General features: G+C 38.1%; 1 long non-coding RNA gene across 1 annotated transcript; it reads right to left on the minus strand.

Moving 5' to 3' along the window:
• Positions 1 to 296: 296 nt before the first annotated feature.
• Positions 297 to 2,791, minus strand: LOC110910091. Its single transcript, XR_002575865.2, has 4 exons — positions 2,641 to 2,791; positions 1,438 to 1,526; positions 979 to 1,067; positions 297 to 333 (listed from the first exon to the last, which is right to left on the minus strand). It is a non-coding gene; the product is annotated as an uncharacterized LOC110910091 (long non-coding RNA).
• Positions 2,792 to 15,788: the final 12,997 nt, after the last annotated feature.

The following is a 15,788-nucleotide window of genomic DNA, read 5'->3' on the forward strand; positions in this document are numbered from 1 at the left end:
TTGAGGTGGTTTGTTGGGGGGGGTTCGGCTATAGGAGGAGGAGGTGGGTGAGTACCCGTGGATGTCGCAGGGGGTGGTGGGTGTAACATCCATAATAATTTTTAACATTTACATAACATTAAAGTAAGCATTTTATATTAAAAATGCCACTTAACAAAAACTTTTACATCATAAGTATTTAAACATGATTACAACATCCAAAACATCGTTAAAAATGTTTACATAATCCACTTTTATTAAAAGAAAACTAGATCGAATGCGGAAGCTTCATTGAGAGGTGTGTTCGGTTCTTGCTCGTGGCTTGATCTTCATGCGGAAGCATATAACATTCACCTAGAATCAAAACCAACAAAAAGTTAGTTTTGATAGTTTATTTACAAGTTAATACAAGTCCCATGTATCAAACAATTAAAATAACAAGGATTTGCAGGTTTTACACCCGTCGCGTGCCGTAATCGAAACTATGCTCAAAAACGGATTCGATTAACTATGATATGCAAAATTCAGCAAAAGTGACTGGGCTCTACCGTAACTTACGGTAGCCACCGTAAGTTACGGTAGCCACTGGGCAAAACTGGTCTGCCGTAAGGCAGTAGAAAACTGCCGTAACAATTTATTCGCTACCGTAAGTTACGGTGGCTACCTTAACTTACGGTAGCTTTCAAACTTAACATATGAATTCACAAATTAATAGGCTTCGAGCCCTTGGCTTTAAAATTCATTTTTAAAGACTTTTGACCTGTTCGAGTTTTTAAACCACAAGCTTGTTTCTAATTAACCATTAAGCATACATCAACATGTTTATCTCAAACTCTTTAATTCGGGTTTGTAAATTTTATGAATTACGCGGCTAGTACCCAATCTATGCGCATAATTCTTTTGACCTATTTCGAAGATTTAAAATTTTTAAGTTTAAATCTTTCCCCTTGGTTATGCACAATCTACTGTATACTCATCTATAACCCACAATATGCGTACCTGGTTCGGATCAACATATTGACCCGTTTTAATACCTTGTCTCAATAATCGCTAATTCATAGCATCGCTAATTCATAGGCCGATTTATCCTGTGTGCATAAAACTCCACAAACACTTATTAGTCGTTAATTGTTAAATGGTATCAACATTACCATTTGACCCGTTTGGTCTAAACGACCAAACATTTCGCGCTTATATTTGACTAGATCACCATTTTACCCTTTTTATTCGTTTAAGCTTACTTAGAAAGTAGCCATTCAAAAACTCATTTTTATTTATGTCATCCCATGACCAAATTACCATTTCACCCATTTTTACCATTAAACATGGTTTTTCGTCTTTTGATACGTTCCGACCCGTATCTTTTCGTGTCAAAATCATATTTTGAATATAACCTGGTCGTATTTATAATCTATAAATAAATACATATCCTACGATAAAGGTGTAAGCTTTTCTTACCTCGCATCCAAACTATGCCTTACTTTTCCTTATTGATTTGTTTGACCCGCTTCGTCCTCAAGCTTCCACCTAGCTCGTTTAGCGTCAAACTAACATCATCATTCACAAGGTGGTTAGATTAGTCATTAACTAATACGACTATTCCACCTTACGTATTTTCTATGTCGAAATCATTATTCGACTTCGTCATTGGTTAATTTTAACTTTCTACTAGTTAACTAACTCTAATCATATGATACGTGAAATTAACTAAAATCTACATTATGATTAGATTTCGTATTATCACGTATCACCCCTAATTGAATCAATTAGGAAATTACGCGTTTTATTCATAGTTTCAACATATGAACATTGTGGGCATAATTTATAACATCAATAATCAAGTTTTGTATCACTGAAAATAGGCTGTTTTTGTTGACCTGTTTAACCTGTTTGCAAGTCTTCAAAAATTATGAGTTTTTTATGTGGTGTACCACTCGGAGGGTTAGACCTTGTGTTAAAATTTCGAGATCTAACTCTTTACCAAAAATTCGTAAAAATTCATTAACTAAGCTGCAATCAGATTCGTCACTTCTGACTGCAGCTTACGGAAAAATTCATTTAAAATTCCTCGTTTATCTGATTGACGAAATTCCAATTGGAGATTTTTCTAATCACTTAGCACTTTCTACAGTACAAATTTGAGATCATAACTCAATTCCTAAATTGAGTTATGACATTCATAATGGGCTGCAAATTCTGCCAGAAAACGCAGCTTGAACCTTTGATACGGAAAAATTCATAAAACGCTCAATTTTCGTCGAAAAAATGCGATTCCAGTGGGGTTTTAAAGATATTTCCTGGAATTACATTTTAGACTCAAGAAACACATAATTTTATCAGGTTTTGTCCAGGTTACAGCCAATACAAATCGGCTGTAAATTCTGATCAAGAATCGTTTGAATTCAGCTTTCAGTTTAAGCTTGTTCTTGACATCATAACACTATTCTTTTGCAATCAAAACCCTAAAAACATCTCATACATGAATTTGGTATCAACAAAAACTTGAGCTAAGCATGATTTCAACATATACTTGTCTAGGGTTTACTCCTAGACACTACTATGTTCCTATTCTATCCATATAACAAACATGCAACCATCAATTTCGAATTTTCTAAGATCACCCAGAAATTCAACTAGAGATTTCTCATGAAATTCACATACCTTATGACTCCTTTTGACGAGGTGATCACGATTCCATGTTCAGATTTTGATTTCAACTTGGATTGAGCCTTCAATTTGTGGGTTTAGTGAATTTTAGGGTTTTGAGGATGAGGGAGGTCGCCCTCTCCTGTTCTTGATCGACCAGACATCCAACCGCGGGTGTTTGGTTTTGTTTTTAATTAAAACTAATAATATAAGTTTCAATTTTAACAACATAGGCCCCTCCACTTTTGTTAATCATATAGTTTGGTTATTTTAGCCATATTTGTTCTATTATGTCAAGATGCCAACTAACTAGGTTAATATTCCTAGTTACTTGGTGGGTCCCGGGAGTTATAACCCGTTTTTATTTTAAGTCCCGTTAACTCGGGCTCTTATAGACTCAATTTCCTTAAAACTTTGATTCGTTTGTATTTAATATTAGGATTTCTTATTTAAATCCAATTATTTACCGGGTTATTTTACTACTAACGGCACTTTACCCGTCCTTTAGTATTAACGGAGTATGATTACCAAACCCGTTTTCGGGGTGTTACTGTGGGGTTGGAGAGCGATGTGGTGAGATAGGAGGAAAGCCGGGTGGTGGGTGATTGGTGGAGTAGCCAGATGGTGGGTGAGATCCAGAAGGAGGAGAGGACGACCCGTGGGAGGGAGGACCGGAAGGTGAGGGTACGGGTCATGGTGAGGTAGACCGGGAGGTGGGCTGGTAGATGAGGGGTGTGGTGTGTAGAAATTATGTGGGTGGAAGAGAAGTGGGGATGGATCAAGAAAAGAATGGTCGGGCGGTGGTGTAGGAGGTTTGGCGAAAGGAAACACATCTTCGTCGAATGTAACGTGTCGAGAGAAGATGGTTTTACCGGTGGATAGGTCTAAGCACCGGTAACCACGATAGTTGGCGGGATACCTGAGGAAGACACAGGCAATGGATCGGTCGGTGAGTTTGTTTGGACGAGTGGCGGAGGTGTTAGGGTAGCATAGGCACCCGAACACACGGAGGTGATCGTATGATGGTTCACGAAGGTAGAGGAGTGACATGGGTGATCGGTTATGATGTAGTTTGATAGGCAAAAGGTTGTGAAGGTAAGACGCTGTGTGAAGTGCTTCAACCCAATAGGAGGAGGGGGTGAGAGCATGAGTGAGTAGAGTGAACATGATCTCATTGAGTCTACGAATCATGCGTTCTGCTTTACCATTTTGTTGAGACGTGTGAGGGCAAGAGAAGCGGAATTGAATGCCGTGTTGGGAGGCAAAGTTTTTAAAATTTGTGTTGTTAAATTCACCTCCCACGTCACACTGAAAAGATTGAATCGGTAAGTGAAATTGGGTGAGAACAAATTGATGGAAATGTTGAAATTTTGTGAAGGTTTCGGACTTAAATTTTAAAGGATATACCCATGTATAGTTAGTAAAATCATCAATGATAACCATATAGTATTTATATCCTGCATGACTCAAAAGAGGAGAAGTCCACAAATCAAAGTGTAACAAAGCAAAAGGAGATAAAGTATTCGAAATAGAATCAGAAAAAGGTAATCGTTTGTGCTTAGATAATTGACAAGCATGACAAAGAGAATTCAACTTAGTTTTATTACAGGAAATAAAACGACCAGAACGAAGAGTCTCCATGACCGGTTGACCGGGATGACCAAGCCGGTGGTGCCAAAGAGGAGAGTCTTGACCAGAAACAAGGCAGGCGGTGGCGGAAGTATTCGGAGTAAGCGGGTACAAGTCACTGGTACTGTTGTGACGACTCAGGATTGTACCATCCTTGAAATCCTTCACAGAAAAACCAAACGGGTCAAACTCAATAGAAGTATAATTAACAATATTGAACTGACGCACAGAAATAAGGTTTTTGACGATGTTTGGGTTATAGAGGACAGATTTTAAATGTAAAGGTCCAGAGGCAATGTTTAAAGTGGAATCACCCGAACCCAAAACTGGAAGTTTGTTGCCATTACCTACAACTATTGACGCTATTGGCGCAATAGTGGAAAACGTGCCAAGTAAATTTTTATTTAAAGAGACATGTTTAGACGCACCTGTATCAAAATTCCATTGCTCATCACCTGAGTCCACAGAAAGAGCTTGGACTGCATCCGCTAACTGGGTTGGTTGAAGTGGGTCGACTTCAGCCAAATGGGCTTGTGCCTGACGCTGATTGCCGCGGTTGTTACTCGAACTTTGTGAAGAGTGGGGCTGCCACGGTTGAGCCCAACTTTGCGTTGGGTATGGGCATGGTGGAGGGGTCCAATATGGAGGAGCCCAATAAGGTGGGTAGTAGGGAGTTTGGGCTGGCGGCTGTGGGTAGGAGGGTGATGGAGGCGTGTTACGGTGATGAGAGGGATGTTGGTTTGGGTTTTAGTTTTGAGAGGAGGTGTGACGGTAGTGGTTTGGGGTGTGGTTGGGGTGACGGTTGGTGTTGTGGTTACGGCGTGAATACGACCGATTGGGGTTGTTGGTCGGTAGGTTCGGTGGGGTGGTTTCGGGTTGAGATTTAGTTGGTGGTGGTGTAGTTATGGCAGCAGCAAGGGAGGGATTTTGAGTAACAGAGTCGCGGGTTTTGATACGACCGGCTTCCGACATGAGTTGATCAATGGCGTCTTCCCAAGAGGGCAAGGATTGGTTCAAGATTGAAGCAATCATGTCATATTCTTTGGGAATGCCTTTGAGGAGATGAAGAACTCGTTGTTGGTCGTTCATGGGGCAATCAAGGGCAGTGAGTTGGTCAGTGAGATCGCGAATTTTCTGGCAATAGGTTTCAGGTTGGGCATGGATGCAAGGGTGAGGTTGGCAAGTTCATGTTGGAGTGCTTGGGAGCGTGGTCCTTTGTTGTTGACAAACATACGTTGGACACGCAGCCAAGCCTCACGAGCGGTGGATTCATCAACTAAAGCTCGGACCAAAAGATCATCCGAGAGCGTCCCGTAAATCCATTGAAGTACAATGGAGTCGATTTTCTCCCAAGAGGGAAAATCGGGAGAATCCTTTTTGGGTGGCGGCGTACTGTCAATGTGTTAGAGCACTTCAAACCCTTTCGCGTGAAGCAGAAAGAGTCTCACCCAAGAGGAATATGATACTTTAGAATCATCAAGAACACGTACCTTATGTTGTATGTTAGTGACGGTGTAAACGGGATGCAAAGGCTTGAGGGAGGAAGGGGATGCTTCAGTTGCAACAGGCTTGTCTGTGTTACCAACAAGCGTGTCTGTGTTTTCTGTGTTATGAGTCATGGCAGAGCTGTGTTTTCTGTGTTATGCAATATATTTTCAGTGGGAGAGGAGGAAGACCTAGGTCTTCCTTAGGCTAGTGATACCATGTTGACTGTGTAAACTTCGATGCTTCATTCCATAAAAGTGATTGCAATATATAATACAAAATAGGAGACTATTAAGGCCTAATTTTAGGAAAGGAAATGGGACAATATATACATACTATATACAAATACATAACTGAAAATATATTGCATAATTCTCGGTTAACACTTCTAATATACGATGACGTAGGTTTCCTAATTTAGGTATCCACATTTTCTTTTTATGGAATTTCCAAATTCCATCTGTTCCTTGTTCTAATTCCTTAATCATTCCTTTTAATTTTTCAGTATCCTCCTTGATTACTGATTCTTGTGCTTTTCTAATCTGATCATTTAAATCTACTTGTAGATTTATTTGAAGAGAACGTACCCTTTTTGGCTTTTCGTGATACTTTCGGCTTAAAGCATCAGCCACTACGTTGGCTTTCCCTGCATGATACTGGATATTACAATCATAATCACTAAGAATCTCCATCCAGCGTCTTTGTCTCATATTTAGCTCTTTTTGCCTGAAAATATACCTTAAACTCTTATGATCTGTGAATATGGTAAACTTGCTACCATAAAGGTAATGTCTCCAAATCTTAAGGGCAAAAATTATGGCTCCTAATTCCAAATCATGGGTTGAATAATTTTCTTCATGATTCTTAAGTTGTCTAGAGGCGTAAGCTATAACCTTTTGACGTTGCATCAACACACATCCATAGCCTAACTTAGAAGCGTCACAATAGACTACAAAGTCCTCGGTTCCTTCTGGTAACGCTAATACAGGTGCGTTGGTTAATCTTTGCTTAAGGATTCTAAAGGCTTCTTCCTGTTTTGGTCCCCATTCAAACTTAATGGATTTACAGGTTAACTTAGTTAAGGGAATGGCTATTCTAGAAAAATCTTGAATAAATCTTCTATAATAACCGGCCAATCCTAAGAAACTTCTAACCTCAGTTGGTGATTCAGGGGTTTTCCATTTGGTAATTGCCTAGATTTTTGTGGGATCCACATGAATTCCTTCATGGTTGACTAAGTGTCCAAGAAACTGTACCTGTTCTAACCAAAACTCGCACTTTGAAAACTTAGCGTAAAGCTTTTCCTTTCTGAATAGGCTTAGAAGTGCGTGCAAATGCTTTGCATGATCCTCTTTACTTTTAGAATAGATGAGAATATCATCAATAAAAACAATTATGAATTTATCCAAATATGGCTTACATATTCGGTTCATCATGTCCATAAATGCAGCTGGGGCATTGGTTAAACCAAATGGCATGACAGTAAATTCATAATGGCCATACCTTGTTCTGACTGCGGTTTTAGGAATGTCCTCTTCCTGTACCTTTAATTGATGATATCCTGACCTTAAATCGATTTTAGAGAAAAATCAAGCTCCTTGAATTTGATCGAACAGAGCATCGATTCTTGGTAATGGGTACCGATTCTTAATCGTGACCTTGTTCAATTCAAGGTAGTCAATGCACATACGCATCGATCCGTCTTTCTTTTTGACGAATAATATCGGCGCTCCCCATGGTGATGAGCTGGGCTGTATGAATCCTTTCTCCAACAATTCGTCTAATTGTTTCTTCAGTTCCTGCATTTCTGCGGGTGCCAAACGATAAGGTGCTTTGGCAATTGGTGCTGTTTCGGGTAGCAGATGGATTCTGAATTCAACTTCTCTGTCTGGTGGTAGTCCTGGCAACTCTTCTGGAAAGACATCTGAAAACTGAGATACCACTGGAATATCTTTCAGTTCTTTTCCTTTAGCGTTAGTGATTATAGAAATCAAATACACTATAGATCCTTTTCTTATATAACTTACAGTTTTCATCATAGAGATGAATTTTGTGGACCTAGACGGCTTATCTCCTTTAATTGTAATCTGTTCACCTCTTGGTGAATTCACTTGAATTGACTTTTGATCACATAAAATACTGGCTTTATTGGCTATTAACCAATCCATTCTGTAATAACTCTCATTAAAATCCATAATTAGGATGATAATTAGTCAATAAGAAAACCCTAATTGAGATACCCAAGTAATTCTGCACTAACCCTAAAATTTTCAAAACAATCGGAATTAGGATCAGGGCCCCTAAAACTCAGGGGGGGGGGTTAAACCCTAGTGATAATTATCTCTAAAATACGTTGTCCAATTTGAAATTCGTTTTCATGTTGAGTCATGCAAGCTAGTCCCGAACCCAGCTAGCCTATATAATTAGACTGCATCCCTTACGGACCGTAAGGGGAAATGGCATACGGTCCGTAAGCCTGTCCAAAAATCAGTATAAATAGCAGACATTGGGACTTGCTTTCTGTTGTTAATTCGACGAAGAAATTCGTTGTGTAGAGTACGTTATAAGCAGAAATAGTCCCAAAACACACACTAATATCGAATTGCTGCCGCAAAACAGGGTAATCACTCGATCGCTATTACGATTCATTTTCCGACTGATCAATATATCCAATGGATGTTTAAGTGCCGCCCACATAGGGTTATACTTTGTCGTTCGTCGTTAAATCGATGGATGTTTAAGTATTGCACTTTGTCGTTCGTTGTGAGAATTTGATCTCGTGAGTTATCGTAAATGCTGTATTGATCACTAACCCGGTTTTGTGTGCATTATTATTTAAATTAGGTTAACAAGGCTAAACCATATTCTGTCCGTGTTAAATCTGCAATGTGAGTCATTCTCTTTTTATCAACTGTTTTACAATACTCCAAATCATTTTCAGAATTATAAATTACAGTGATTAAGTTTATGTAATCACCAAATTACAGCCAGTATGTGGGGTATTGTGCACATTACTACTGTTTTAAATCACATTAGGTGGGCGAACCTAAAAATAAGTGATATACGTCATTCATTGGGGCAGCCAATGGTGATATGACCACAGTCACAGATCCGGTCGAGTGACAAATACTGTGGGTAGTTGGTAGATATCAGAAACATATGTAAAAACTCTTAATACTGTAAATTATAATAAACGAGTCATTTTAGTAAACTGAATGATTCACTCAGTATTTCCCGCTGACAAAACCTTTTTCAAACATGTTTCAGGTGATCTATTGTAATTCAGGAAAAGTGCTGGGGAGCATTTCAAACTTAAGAAAGTGGCTCATTATAAAATAGAGAAATATGTTTTCTAAAAATAAAGATTTATCAGTAAAATTATGTTATTGTAAATTACCGGGATTTTATCCCGAATTGTGAAATAAAATAATCGGGAAAAGTTTTTAGCTTTACAACGATCCTGATGATAAACTTCCGCTGTTAAACTCAATTAAATAAATATCACAGGATTTCTGTCCCGCGGCTCCTGAAACGGGTCAAACCGGGTCGGGGGCCGTGACAGAAATGAGGTGGAATTTGAGCCACTGAGTTAAGCTAATTAAGTATTTAGAGATACTTAATTTTTCCTGATTACTATTTATGTGATTATGTGTTATATTAAACTGACTATGTGTTAGTTACAATATGGGTAAGCAAAAGCTGCAAAATATCTATCTTAAATTAGATAGGTCAATCTACGAAGAGGGAAGTTCATCCCAAAACAAATCTTCAAAACTCCCTACAATTCCTGAAGAAGGAATATTTGTGCGAAAAGCACAATATGAGAAACCGCTTTCTCCTAGAAAAAGGAGTATGATTATTAAGAAAAGTAAAGAGCAAATCCGAGAAAAGAGGATTAAAAGGGAAACCCAGGAATTAATCAATAAATCACCTTGGGAAGACAAGCTAGATGAGAAATGGGCAAATTTGTATATGCTAGCTACAGTAGCAGAACATGCAGATCTTTAAAAACCCTAAGTCTAGTAATAGCACTTCCCAGTAAATAAATAAATAAATCCGAGTGTGTTCTTTCCTGTTATTTTGTACAAATAGTGTGCAATAAAACTTCAATGTTTATTTGTTAAACTTTGTTCCAAAGTTTTAACTTAGTATTTTGTGCATTTTGCATATATGCTACACAGCATGAATGAGATATCTGAAGCCTTTCAGAACCTCGATCTTTACCCGGTGAATGTAGAAGTTTCCAAAGATTTCACTGGATACTTTGCTGATGTGGAACAACCTGTAGAATTCAATGCTCCACCTTTGACAAAGCCAAAACGAAAGAAAAGAAAGAATTATGTATGGGGTAGTCGTATCCGTAGGAAAAAGCCAGCCACAAAACTTCCTAAAATAAACAACCCTTTAGTAAAAGGAAAAGAAATTGTAATCAAAGAAAATTCTAAACAGCAAGAGATGGAAACTAAAGTCAAGAAAGATTCTAGGCAAATGGAAATACAGTTTGAGGAATATTCTAAAGAAATAGAAATGGAAGTAGGACAAGGTTCTAGACCAACTCAGATAGAAATTGGAGAGAGCTCCAACCAAAACCAGGGAATAACTTTTCAGGAGGAAATAGATTTTCTATTGGCAAACTGTGAGACTATTCAACCTGTCAATACTAATGTTTTTACCTATCCTAGTGAAAAATCCACTCCCTATGAATTTTGAACCAGCAATCCAAGAACCAATAGTCCACTCTCAACCTGTAGAAATGGACGAATGATGGACAAATGATTGGCAATTTCAAAATATTGTCAAACGACCCTTATTCTTTTTTTCCACAATTCGATCCAGAACCCCTACCTAATCCACCAATGAGTAACGAAAATATGGCTGAACTTCGCCATTATGGTGAGGAATTGATGGATGCAGGAAATATAATCAGGGAGATAGGGGGACAAATTGCCTGGAAGTATGATGAAAGGGAACTTCGTTTTTAGGACGACAAGTTGCGAGAGATAGGAGGGTGGTAAAACTATAGTGGTGTAACAATAAAAGAAATAGTGAAATCAGTCTGTAACATAACTACGAAAAAAACTTTGTAAAATATTGGCGTGTATTGATGCATACTATAACAAATATAAAATGGAATCGAGAAATCGATAGTTTTGACTATACATGTATTATTGTTTGATTGTTTGTGTGTAATTGCTATTTATCAAATACTAATAAAAAATATATATATATATTATCGGATGGCAAATATTGGTAATGAACCGGTAAATGAGGTTAATCAGTCGGAGCAACATCCAGGGGATCAATATATGACTAGACAAGATATTGAAAATATTGTTGCTCAAGGGACAGCCAATGCTATTCCAGCATTCGTTGCTGCTGTAAAAAGTCCAGTCGAACTGCAACATATCATTCCTAGTAAACGTACTTCTGAAGATAACTTCAGTAATAGTATAAACGGGGGCAATAATCATGTTAATCATGATAATGAATCTCAACACATGCCGCTCCCTAAGAAACTGAAAGCTGCAACACCTGGTTGCACTTTCAAAGAATTCCTTGCTTGTAAACCCACTGAATTTGCAGGCAATGAAGGGGCAACTGCATCACTGCGTTGGTTAGAGAAAACCGAAGCAGTAATTGCAATCAGTAAGTGCGCCAAAGATGATAATGTCATGTACGCATCAAATCTGTTTAAAGAAGGAGCACTCGAATGGTGGAACACTGTGTTACAAGCTAAAGGAAGAAATAGGGCTTATGCTATGACTTGGGAAGAATTTAAGAATCTTGTAGAAAGAAAATTCTGTCCTGAGTATGAAAAGGAACAAATGGCAAATAAGTTCCTAAATCATCGGATGATAGGTGTAGATTGTCGTGGTTATACTTCGACATTCTTTGAATATGCTAGAGTGGTACCAGCACTGGCTTCGCCAGAACCGGTACTCATTTCTCGCTATATTTGGGGATTAATTAGCGAAATTCGCAATATCGTTAAGGCTGCGAGACCTCGCACTATTGACGATGCTGTAGAATTAGCTAACACTCTGACTGATGAATTGATACGCACAAGAGATGAAGACAGGAAGAAGGAACTAGCTCAGAAAATTACCCAAGGATTTAGGATGGGTAATAGTAGTTTCAAGAAAAGAGGAGCAGGGCAATTTTCGACTTTGCCATTCTGCAAAATTTGCAAAAAGAAACATTTTGGAAAATGTAATAAAATTTGCAATTTTTGCAAAACGATAGGACATCGTGAAGAAAACTGCAGAAAGAAATCCATAATTTGTTACAATTGTGGAGAAGCCGGACATTTCAAAACAGAATGTCCTAAGTTAGTCAAACCAGTGGACAACAAAACCAAGGCGACCGAAGGAGCTACTAAGAAGAATGCCAGAGCATTCCAGCTAACCACTCAAGAAGCAGAACTCATCCCGGATGTGATAGCCGGTACGTTTTTAGTTCACGACGTTTATGCAAAAGTATTGTTTGACTCTGGTGCAAACCAAAGTTTAATAAATACTTCATTCTGCCAAGCTCTTAAGTTACCCTTAACTACCATTAGGCAGATTTTTACAGTCGAAACCGCAGATGGGAATTCAGTAAAAATCAATCAGGTTTTGCAAAAAGTAGAAATAGAACATTCAGGTCATAAATTTGATGCAAACCTATTACCTATGAAATTAGCTGAATTTGATGTTGTATTAGGAATGGATTGGTTAATAGCCAACCATGCTCAAATCATTTGTGATAAAAACTCCATAGAAATTCAAGCACCTACTGGAGAAGTAATCATGATTACAGGAGATAAACCTCGAAAGCCACTGAAGTTCATATCAGTAATGAAAGTTGCTAATTATGAACGAAAACAAGGAATAGTATATATGATTTCAGTAATCATTAGTACTAAAGGTAAAGAACTTAAGGAAATTCCTGTAGTCTCAGAATACCCAGATATATTTCCAGAAGATTTACCTGGGTTACCACCAGATAGGGAGGTAGAATTCAGGATTCATCTAATTCTAGGAACTACACCGATAGCCAAGGCACCCTATCGATTAGCTCCTACCAAAATGCTAGAATTGAAGAAGCAATTAGAAGAATTACTAAGGAAAGGATTTATACAACCTAGTTCATCCCCTTGGGGTGCACCAGTGTTGTTTGTGAAAAAGAAAGATGGATCAATGAGAATGTGTATCGATTATAGAGAGCTAAATAAGGTTACAATTAAGAATCGATACCCATTACCTAGGATTGATGATCTTTTCGATCAATTACAAGGCGCTAGGTACTTTTCTAAAATAGACTTGCGCTCCGGATATCATCAATTAAAGGTTCAAGAAGAAGACATACCTAAAACTGCTTTTAGAACTAGGTATGGACATTATGAGTCTACAGTTATGCCCTTTGGGTTAACTAATGCACCTGCAGCATTCATGGACATGATAAACAGAATCTGTAAACCATATTTGGATAAATTTGTAATTGTTTTCATAGACGATATACTTATTTATTCAAAAAGTCAGGACGAACATTGTCAGCACTTGCATGCACTCTTAACTTTGTTAAGAAAAGAAAAATTGTATGCCAAATTTTCGAAGTGTGAATTTTGGCTACAAGAAGTGCAATTCTTAGGACACATGGTGAATCATGAAGGTATTCACGTAGATCCTGCTAAGATAGAAGCAATTACCAATTGGAAGGTTCCGCAAACCGCAATGGAAATTAGAAGTTTTATAGGTTTAGCCGGGTATTATAGACGGTTTATTAAGGATTTTTCCAAGATAGCCATACCATTAACTATGCTAACCTGTAAAGCCATTAAGTTTGAATGGGGACCTAAACAAGAAGAAGCTTTCAGAATTTTAAAGCAGAAATTAACCAATGCACCAATCTTAGCCTTACCAGAAGGAACAGAAGATTTTGAAGTATATTGTGATGCTTCAAAATTAGGATTCGGATGTGTGTTAATGCAACTCAAGAAGGTAATTGCGTATGCTTCCAGACAATTGAAAAAGCATGAGGAAAACTATACAACTCATGACTTAGAATTAGGAGCTATAGTTTTTGCCCTTAAGATATGGAGACATTATCTGTATGGAAGTAAGTTTACTGTTTATACAGATCATAAAAGTTTAAGGTATATATTTGGGCAAAAAGAGTTAAATATGAGACAAAGAAGATGGATGGAAATCCTAAGTGATTACGACTGTGATATTCAATATCACGAAGGAAAGGCAAACGTAGTCGCAGATGCCTTAAGTCGTAAGTATCACGAGAAGCAAAGGCGAGTCCGTGCTCTTAGAATAAATCTACAAGTAGATTTAATGGAACAATTAAAGGAAATTCAGGAAACGGCAATCAAGGACGATGCCGAAGGAATGAAAGGTTACCTAAAAGAATTGGAACAAGGAAATGATGGAATTTGGAAATTCCACAAAAGCAGAATTTGGGTACCTAAACAGGGAAATTTACGATCGAAGATTTTAGAGGAAGCTCATAAATCTAGGTATACTGTACATCCAGGAAACAATAAAATGTACCAAGATTTAAGAAAGAATTTCTGGTGGATAGGAATGAAAAAGGATATAGCCGAATACGTATCTAAGTGTCTAACCTGTTCACAAGTTAACGCCGAACATCAGAAACCTTTAGGTCTACTACAACAGTTAGAAATGCCTGTATGGAAATGGGAACTCATAACAATGGACTTTGTTACTAAGTTACCCAAAACCAGAAAAGGTAATGATGCGATTTGGGTAATTGTGGACCGATTAACCAAATCTGCTCATTTTCTACCTATGAAAGAAACTCTTAGCATGGAAAGGTTAGCCAAGTTGTATGTGGATGAAGTAGTATCCTTACATGGAGTCCCACTCTCCATTGTATCAGATAGAGATAGTCGTTTCACTTCCCGTTTCTGGACAAGCTTCCAAGAAGCAATGGGAACCCGACTCAATTTAAGCACTGCATATCATCCACAAACAGACGGACAAAGTGAAAGGACGATCCAAACTCTAGAAGACATGCTCCGAGCTTGTGTAATTGACTTTGGTGGTAATTGGGATAACCATTTGCCATTAATCGAATTCTCCTATAACAATAGTTATCACTCAAGCATCGAGGCCGCTCCATTCGAAGCACTGTATGGACGCAAGTGCAGAACTCCCGTATGTTGGGCGGAAATAGGAGAAAGTCAATTATCAGGTCCAGAGATCGTACAAGAAACCACAGACAAGATAACTCAAATCAAGGAAAGATTGAAAACAGCCAGAGATCGTCAGAAAAGCTATGCAGATAATCGCCGCAAGCCACTAGAATTCCAGATAGGAGACAAAGTACTTTTGAAAGTATCTCCTTGGAAAGGAGTAGTACGATTCGGTAAGAAAGGAAAACTGAGTCCAAGATATGTTGGACCATTCCCAGTGATCCAACGAATAGGACCAGTAGCTTATCGCTTACAACTACCAGAAGAAGTAGCTGGAGTACATGATGTATTTCATGTATCCAATCTCAAGAAATGTCTATCAGACGAATCCCTGGTAGTACCTCTTCAAGATGTGGAGGTAAATGAAAAGTTAAAATTCATAGAGAAACCCTTACAAATAGAAGTTCTCAAACACAAGCGACTAGTACTGGTAAAAGTCAAATGGAATTCAAAGAGGGGACCAGAATATACTTGGGAACTGGAGTAAAAAATGAAGCAGAAATACCCTCATCTATTTTAGTGAATCTCGAGGACGAGATTTTTCTTAAGGTGGGGAGGATGTAATAACTCTTATTAAAATCCATAATTAGGATGATAATTAGTCAATAAGAAAACCCTAATTGAGACACCCAAGTAATTCTGCACTAACCCTAAAATTTTCAGAACAATCGGAATTAGGATCAGGGCCCCTAAAACTCAGGGGGGGGGGGGGTTAAACCCTAGTGATAATTATCTCTAAAATACGTTGTCCAATTTGAAATTTGTTTTCATGTTGAGTCATGCAAGCTAGTCCCGAACCCAGCTAGCCTATATAATTAGACTGCATCCCTTATGGACCGTAAGGGGA

This window comes from Helianthus annuus, chromosome 8 (assembly GCF_002127325.2).
Source record: "Helianthus annuus cultivar XRQ/B chromosome 8, HanXRQr2.0-SUNRISE, whole genome shotgun sequence".
NCBI classification, from domain to species: Eukaryota; Viridiplantae; Streptophyta; class Magnoliopsida; order Asterales; family Asteraceae; genus Helianthus; species Helianthus annuus.